This window comes from Procambarus clarkii, chromosome 18 (assembly GCF_040958095.1).
Source record: "Procambarus clarkii isolate CNS0578487 chromosome 18, FALCON_Pclarkii_2.0, whole genome shotgun sequence".
NCBI lineage: Eukaryota > Metazoa > Arthropoda > Malacostraca > Decapoda > Cambaridae > Procambarus > Procambarus clarkii.
The window spans coordinates 40,116,000-40,125,214 of NC_091167.1; the positions used below are offsets into that span (position 1 = coordinate 40,116,000).

The 9,215-nt window shown below is 41.3% G+C and overlaps 1 long non-coding RNA gene across 1 annotated transcript in view; it reads right to left on the reverse strand.

The window, feature by feature from the left end:
- The window catches only part of LOC138365874 (uncharacterized), a 471,205-nt gene that overhangs the window by 401,896 nt on the left and 60,094 nt on the right, over nt 1-9,215 (reverse strand). The gene's annotated exons all lie outside the window — the stretch shown is intronic.

Genomic DNA, 9,215 nt, shown 5'->3' on the forward strand with positions numbered 1-9,215 from the left:
CAATATCACAACAATAACTATGGGGGGGTAACAATATCACAACAATAACTATGGGGTAACAATATCACAACAATAACTATGGGGGTAACAATATCACAACAATAACTATGGGGGGGTAACAATATCACAACAATAACTATGGGGGGGTAACAATATCACAACAATAACTATGGGGGGGTAACAATATCACAACAATAACTATGGGGGTAACAATATCACAACAACAACTATGGGGGGTAACAATATCACAACAATAACTATGGGGGTAACAATATCACAACAATAACTATGGGGGTAACAATATCACAACAATAACTATGGGGGGGTAACAATATCACAACAATAACTATGGGGGGTAACAATATCACAACAATAACTATGGGGGGGTAACAATATCACAACAATAACTATGGGGGTAACAATATCACAACAACAACTATGGGGGGGTAACAATATCACAACAATAACTATGGGGGTAACAATATCACAACAATAACTATGGGGGTAACAATATCACAACAATAACTATGGGGGGGTAACAATATCACAACAATAACTATGGGGGTAACAATATCACAACAATAACTATGGGGGGGTAACAATATCACAACAATAACTATGGGGGGGTAACAATATCACAACAATAACTATGGGGGGTAACAATATCACAACAATAACTATGGGGGGTAACAATATCACAACAATAACTATGGGGGTAACAATATCACAACAATAACTATGGGGGTAACAATATCACAACAATAACTATGGGGGGGTAACAATATCACAACAATAACTATGGGGGGTAACAATATCACAACAATAACTATGGGGGGGTAACAATATCACAACAATAACTATGGGGGTAACAATATCACAACAATAACTATGGAGGGGTAACAATATCACAACAATAACTATGGGGGGGTAACAATATCACAACAATAACTATGGGGGTAACAATATCACAACAACAACTATGGGGGGGTAACAATATCACAACAATAACTATGGGGGTAACAATATCACAACAATAACTATGGGGTAACAATATCACAACAATAACTATGGGGGGGTAACAATATCACAACAATAACTATGGGGGTAACAATATCACAACAATAACTATGGGGGGTAACAATATCACAACAATAACTATGGGGGGGTAACAATATCACAACAATAACTATGGGGGGGTAACAATAGCACAACAATAACTATGGGGGTAACAATATCACAACAATAACTATGGGGGGGTAACAATAGCACAACAATAACTATGGGGGTAACAATATCACAACAATAACTATGGGGGGTAACAATATCACAACAATAACTATGGGGGTAACAATATCACAACAATAACTATGGGGGTAACAATATCACAACAACAACTATAGAGGTAATCAACAACAACAACAACAACAACAACAACAACAACCTTGCAACAGAACAAGTTACAATTAAACAAATGTTTTACATTCAATATTTGAGCAATTGTTGACACATTAGATTTATTAAAGGAAACAAAATGTTGTTATAATTATGTTCCATTACTACATTGGCGCCGGGTCTTGAGCAACGGCAGGACGGCTCGTGCCAAGTTTGGAACTGGTCTGGCCTTAGTTTGGTGTTGGTTCACCTGAGAACATCGCTTACACTAAAATGTTCACTAGAAAACATTCCTTACACTAAAATGTTCACTACGCACAACACTTACACCACAATGTTCACTTCAAAACAACACTTAAACTACAATGTTCACTACAACACTACACTTACACCACAATGTTCACTACAACACTATACAACAACTACGACCCGCATAAAATGTTCAACAAGTGTATATAGCTCCCATTTACTCTGTATGATTTGCATACAACAAATTTGTCAATTTCTAATTGCTAACACTAAGCGTATACATTAGATGTATATCCTATTCATGCCCTGAGTGCCCTCATACTCTGAGCGCCCTCATACCCTGAGCGCCCTCATACCCTGAGCGCCCTCATACCCTGAGTGCCCTCATACTCTGAGCGCCCTCATACCCTGAGTGCCCTCATACCCTGAGCGCCCTCATACCCTGAGTGCCCTCATACTCTGAGCGCCCTCATACCCTGAGTGCCCTCATACTCTGAGCGCCCTCATACCCTGAGTGCCCTCATACCCTGAGCGCCCTCATGCCCTGAGTGCCCTCATACTCTGAGCGCCCTCATACCCTGAGTGCCCTCATACCCTGAGCGCCCTCATACCCTGAGTGCCCTCATACCCTGAGCGCCCTCATACCCTGAGTGCCCTCATACTCTGAGCGCCCTCATACCCTGAGTGCCCTCATACCCTGAGCGCCCTCATACCCTGAGTGCCCTCATACTATGAGCGCCCTCATACCCTGAGTGCCCTCATACCCTGAGCGCCTTCATACCCTGAGTGCCCTCATACTCTGAGCGCCCTCATACCCTGAGTGCCCTCATACCCTGAGCGCCCTCATACCCTGAGCGCCCTCATACCCTGAGCGCCCTCATACCCTGAGCGCCCTCATGATTCTCTTTATGTATGAGTACCCAGATTGGCCTGACGGAGCCATGATCGACAGCCAGCATTAATATCAAACCAATCACTCATTACATAATTATTATACATACGCTGCTGCCTAGATGTCCGCTTCATACAACATACAGCATCATTCTTCCAACTCCATACATGCTCACAAGTCTCCAAAATCTTTCTCCTTTGACTTTACTAAATGTTTGATCCAAGTCCCTTGTAGATTACGAGCTTTCTCGCAGGCGTTATGTAGGTGACTTAAACTAAATATCTGTTCTTCACACTCTTCTACTGTGGAACAGACCTCGTTCATCACTGTTCTTCACACATTACCACTGTGGAACAGAGCTTGTTCATCACTGTTCTTCACACTCTTCTACTGTGGAACAGAGCTTGTTCATCACTGTTCTTCACACATTACCACTGTGGAACAGAGCTTGTTCATCACTGTTCTTCACACTCTTCTACTGTGGAACAGAGCTTGTTCATCACTGTTCTTCACACACTACCACTGTGGAACAGAGCTTGTTCATCACTGTTCTTCACACACTACCACTGTGGAACAGAGCTTGTTCATCACTGTTCTTCACACACTACCACTGTGGAACAGAGCTTGTTCATCACTGTTCTTCACACACTACCACTGTGGAACAGACCTTGTTCATCACTGTTCTTCACACACTACCACTGTGGAACAGACCTTGTTCATCACTGTTCTTCACACACTACCACTGTGGAACAGACCTTGTTCATCACTGTTCTTCACACACTACCACTGTGGAACAGACCTTGTTCATCACTGTTCTTCACACACTACCACTGTGGAACAGACCTTGTTCATCACTGTTCTTCACACACTACCACTGTGGAACAGACCTTGTTCATCACTGTTCTTCACACACTACCACTGTGGAACAGACCTTGTTCATCACTGTTCTTCACACACTACCACTGTGGAACAGACCTTGTTCATCACTGTTCTTCACACACTACCACTGTGGAACAGACCTTGTTCATCACTGTTCTTCACACACTACCACTGTGGAACAGACCTTGTTCATCACTGTTCTTCACACACTACCACTGTGGAACAGACCTTGTTCATCACTGTTCTTCACACACTACCACTGTGGAACAGACCTTGTTCATCACTGTTCTTCACACACTACCACTGTGGAACAGACCTTGTTCATCACTGTTCTTCACACACTACCACTGTGGAACAGACCTTGTTCATCACTGTTCTTCACACACTACCACTGTGGAACAGACCTTGTTCATCACTGTTCTTCACACACTACCACTGTGGAACAGACCTTGTTCATCACTGTTCTTCACACACTACCACTGTGGAACAGACCTTGTTCATCACTGTTCTTCACACACTACCACTGTGGAACAGACCTTGTTCATCACTGTTCTTCACACACTACCACTGTGGAACAGACCTTGTTCATCACTGTTCTTCACACACTACCACTGTGGAACAGACCTTGTTCATCACTGTTCTTCACACACTACCACTGTGGAACAGAGCTTGTTCATCACTGTTCTTCACACACTACCACTGTGGAACAGACCTTGTTCATCACTGTTCTTCACACACTACCACTGTGGAACAGACCTTGTTCATCACTGTTCTTCACACACTACCACTGTGGAACAGACCTTGTTCATCACTGTTCTTCACACACTACCACTGTGGAACAGACCTTGTTCATCACTGTTCTTCACACACTACCACTGTGGAACAGAGCTTGTTCATCACTGTTCTTCACACACTACCACTGTGGAACAGACCTTGTTCATCACTGTTCTTCACACACTACCACTGTGGAACAGACCTTGTTCATCACTGTTCTTCACACACTACCACTGTGGAACAGACCTTGTTCATCACTGTTCTTCACACACTACCACTGTGGAACAGACCTTGTTCATCACTGTTCTTCACACACTACCACTGTGGAACAGACCTTGTTCATCACTGTTCTTCACACACTACCACTGTGGAACAGACCTTGTTCATCACTGTTCTTCACACACTACCACTGTGGAACAGACCTTGTTCATCACTGTTCTTCACACACTACCACTGTGGAACAGACCTTGTTCATCACTGTTCTTCACACACTACCACTGTGGAACAGACCTTGTTCATCACTGTTCTTCACACACTACCACTGTGGAACAGAGCTTGTTCATCACTGTTCTTCACACACTACCACTGTGGAACAGACCTTGTTCATCACTGTTCTTCACACACTACCACTGTGGAACAGACCTTGTTCATCACTGTTCTTCACACACTACCACTGTGGAACAGACCTTGTTCATCACTGTTCTTCACACACTACCACTGTGGAACAGACCTTGTTCATCACTGTTCTTCACACACTACCACTGTGGAACAGACCTTGTTCATCACTGTTCTTCACACACTACCACTGTGGAACAGACCTTGTTCATCACTGTTCTTCACACACTACCACTGTGGAACAGACCTTGTTCATCACTGTTCTTCACACACTACCACTGTGGAACAGACCTTGTTCATCACTGTTCTTCACACACTACCACTGTGGAACAGACCTTGTTCATCACTGTTCTTCACACACTACCACTGTGGAACAGACCTTGTTCATCACTGTTCTTCACACACTACCACTGTGGAACAGACCTTGTTCACCTCCACCGTTATTTCTCATATTTTTTCACTTGTCTTGTTATATCTTTCAAACAGTCGAGTCTTCGTTATCACTGTTGTCCCTGGGGCCAGATTCACGAAGCAGTTACGCAAGCACTTACTAACCTGTACATCTTTCCTCAATCTTGGACGGCTTTGGTTACAATTATTAAACAGTTTACAAGCATGAAAACTTCTCTCTCAACTGTCGTTATTGTTATAAACAGCCTCCTGGTACTTCGGAGCTTATTAACTGTTTAATAATTGCAAACAAAGCCGCCAAAGTTTGAGAAAAGATGTACAGGTTCGTAAGTGCTTGCGTAACTGCTTCGTGAATGTGGCCCCAGGAGAACAAGGGCCCGTCGCCACAGTAAAGTACACCCGCAACAGTTCGGTATCATTTCCTTTTATCCCTTTTCATCAGTTAACATTACCAGGTTCTTCTCCTCTGCCTCTATTGCTCTCACATTGCTCACAGCCATCCATACCTGCTTTTCCCTGCTGGGGTCTGGCCAGGTACCCAGTCCGTCATCATTAGGATCACCAACGTCAAGAAACTATGGCACTAAAATGCCCTTGTCCTAACCTACCAGAGGACCCAAAACAGAAAACGGGACAGTGTGTGAACTGTGCCTATTTTCAAGCTAAACTAAATTTCTTTCATCCTAAACCTGCTTCCAACATTTTTAGTACAGGGGTCTGCCTTCCCTTCATGTCTGAACTCAAACCTCTAACTAACACATTTCGTCCTCTTGACTTAAAACTCTAACGTAACTAACGTTACTAGCACTCTTCGTAGTAATCTGGTTCACACTGTTCCTCCTGCCTCTAATGCTGCTGGTGTCTACTCTATTTCCTGTTCGTCTTGTCCTCTACAATACTTTGGTGAAACTGGCCCTACACTAAATGACAGACTTAAAGAACACAAAAGAAGTGTTAAGTATGCAGACACAAGCAGTGCTCTCTTCTGTCATGTTAGGGATTATATAATCATCCTGTTGATTGGTCTTCCTCTATAATAATCTTTCCTGCCTCTACACAGACGCCGTCTTGTTGAATCAGCTCTGATACACAACGTACCCAACATGAACCTGAGTCCTGGCTGTGTTGTTGTTGACTCTTCCCTTTCACAGTACATACTCAAATGTTCCAAACTTTCTAACAAACGTGACCTAACATAAGCCTACCCTTCTTTTTCTCTTTCTTTTCTTGTTTTCTTTCTCTTGTTTCTCTCACGCTCCCATTCTTACTCTAATTATTACTCCCTATATTACACCTTACCTTTCGCCTTGCTTTTATCTTCCTCTAAGATTTCCGTCTCCTCACCTCTTTCTTGCCTTACCTTATGCCCGTGCCTCTCTCGTCTCATCACAGTCGGCTTGATAATGGATCAGGACGGACCGAAACGTCGCCGTTTCTTCAATTTCTAGTGTGTGGTTTGGTCAACATTTTTTCAGCCACGTTATTGTGACTTTTCATCTGTATAGCTTAATATTAAGAAAAGTGTGAAGAACACGTGAGATGGTCGAAGCCCCAATAACACCCTTAACACCTGTAATGTTAGTTTATTTGCATTTCGGCACTTGTAGGTCCTTCAATTAAACATGTGTGTTTCATCCACACGTACTGTGTAATTTGAACCTGTCACGTTGTTATTGGGATTTACTGATTTCCTATCTCGTCCATATTAGTATACAGTATAAGAAAAGATGCAAACTCCCTGGGGCTCATGTGCATTTCCAACCGTAACTACTCACATATATGTCTAACACACATTTGAAACAATTCTACATCTATTATGTTACCTGGCAACGCGACCAATAACAACAACCCCTTTACCAGTATTTACCCTGGTCTTTTTTCTGAATCTAAACTTATCCAGTTTATATCCATTGTTTTGTGATTATATATTTACCCCGTATCGTCATGGCCACCTGGTGACCCAAGCTATTGGAGGATTGTGGTATACGATATTCACCCGAGGCCCGAGGACCACTAACACTAGTGGCCTCCACAAGGACAGGAAGCCGGCGGCTTGTCTAAGATCCCCCCTCCATTTGTCCTGATGATCTTTTCCCGTTTGACTTTAACATTTAACAGAGTTTGGGCATTACGACTTCGGCGGGTAGGCGGTTCCATGGGTTTATATCCCTGTGGGTGAAGAAGCATCTCCTGTTCTCAGGAGATGCTTTTTGCTTTCAGTATGGCCAGGTATTTGGAGAGGAAGGGTTAGGTGGGTGTGGAGTGGCAGGAACAAGTTATAGATACTTGGCTGGGAGAGTACAATCCAAATACCATCCGGCTGACATCTTGCAACTCTAATATCATTACCTATCCTTAGAACCTTTCATTTGTCATCATTAAATTACATCTGCCATCTTTCGACCATTTCAAAAAGCCAATTTGGATCGTCTTGAAGTGATTGTGAGTCTTCTTCTGAGTTTATTTCTCGGTCAACTTTCATATCGTTTGCAAATATGTAAATATTGCTGCTCGGTCCAGAATCTAAATCATTTACTGTATATGTATGGTAAACAAGAGAGGTCCCAGGACAGACCCTTGAGGGCACTCCACTTACAACGGTCTCCCACTATGACTATAAACACCATTTATACTAAACAGTTTCCTTTCATATAACGATTACCTTATGCAACTTAAGATTGCACCCCAATAGAGTGAACTTCTTTCTTTTTAGTCAGTCTTTCGTGGAGTACAATATCAAAAGGTTTGCTAAAGTTCAGGTACACGACGTCACAATCTTTTCTACTATTAACTTCTTCAAATATGCTGGAATGTAATGAAAGCAAATTTGCCAAACATGAGTGGCCCTTAGTGAAACCATGCTGTGACAATTTATTAATCTACGTTTTCAAGATGTAGATGAATTGCAATTATTAATTTAAGCAATTTTCTCACAATAAATGTTAAGCCAATTGGCTGATGGTTCGACACAAGTAATATATCTCCTTTCATAAAAAAATGGTACCACATTAGCAACCCTCCATGACTGGTACTCTGCCTGACTAAAGATTTATTAAATATCAAGCAGGCTCATAAACGTCGTCTTTGCTTTCTTTAAGCACACTGGCAAATACCTCGTCCGGCCCTAGGGACTTGTTTCACTTTAATTGTTATATTTGTTTAATAACTGTTCCCTGGTGATCATTAAACTATTCAACCTGTTCTCTTCACCACCCATATTCTTGCGCCCAACTACCACCGCCCTACCACAACTACGTTAACAACTTCTAGTACCGCCACTCTTACTACTACTAGGCCTACTTCCAGGCCTACAACGGCTACCCTCACCACCTACCTTCACTACCACAACCCCCATCACCCTGTACCATCAACACTACGACTGCCACAACAGTTACTGCCACTAGAGTGAAAAAGTATATAGGATACAAATGAAATTAAATATATCTAAATGTCGCAATTAATAGCCAGAACAGCACTACTTGGCCTAGTATGCAAGGCCCATTTACCTAACAGGCATTGATTTTCGTTATTTCAAATATTTCTTTCCAAATTGATTTATTCCAATTATTATTATTATTATTATTATTATTATTATTATTATTATTATTATTATTATTATTATTTTTATTATTATTATTATTATTATTATTATTATTATTATTATTATTATTATTATTATTATTATTATTATTATTATTATTATTATTATTATTATATTAGGAACAAGAATTACAGACAGTTATGATTGGTTAGGTTAGGTTAGGATTGATAAAATTTCTATATTATTTTAGCTAAAAAAATCGTCATAAATGAAGCTTCTCACTTTCCCTGATTATTTTTTAATTAATTATTCGCTAAATACTTTATTATTCCATTAATATAAATTTTTGAAACGTATCATTTCAGGAAAATTCTGCTTATTAGGCAACTTGGCCAATTAGGAAGAGCATAAAATAATATATCCTGAAATGTTAGCGCGGCAAGATTTCCCGGGCGTTTGAAA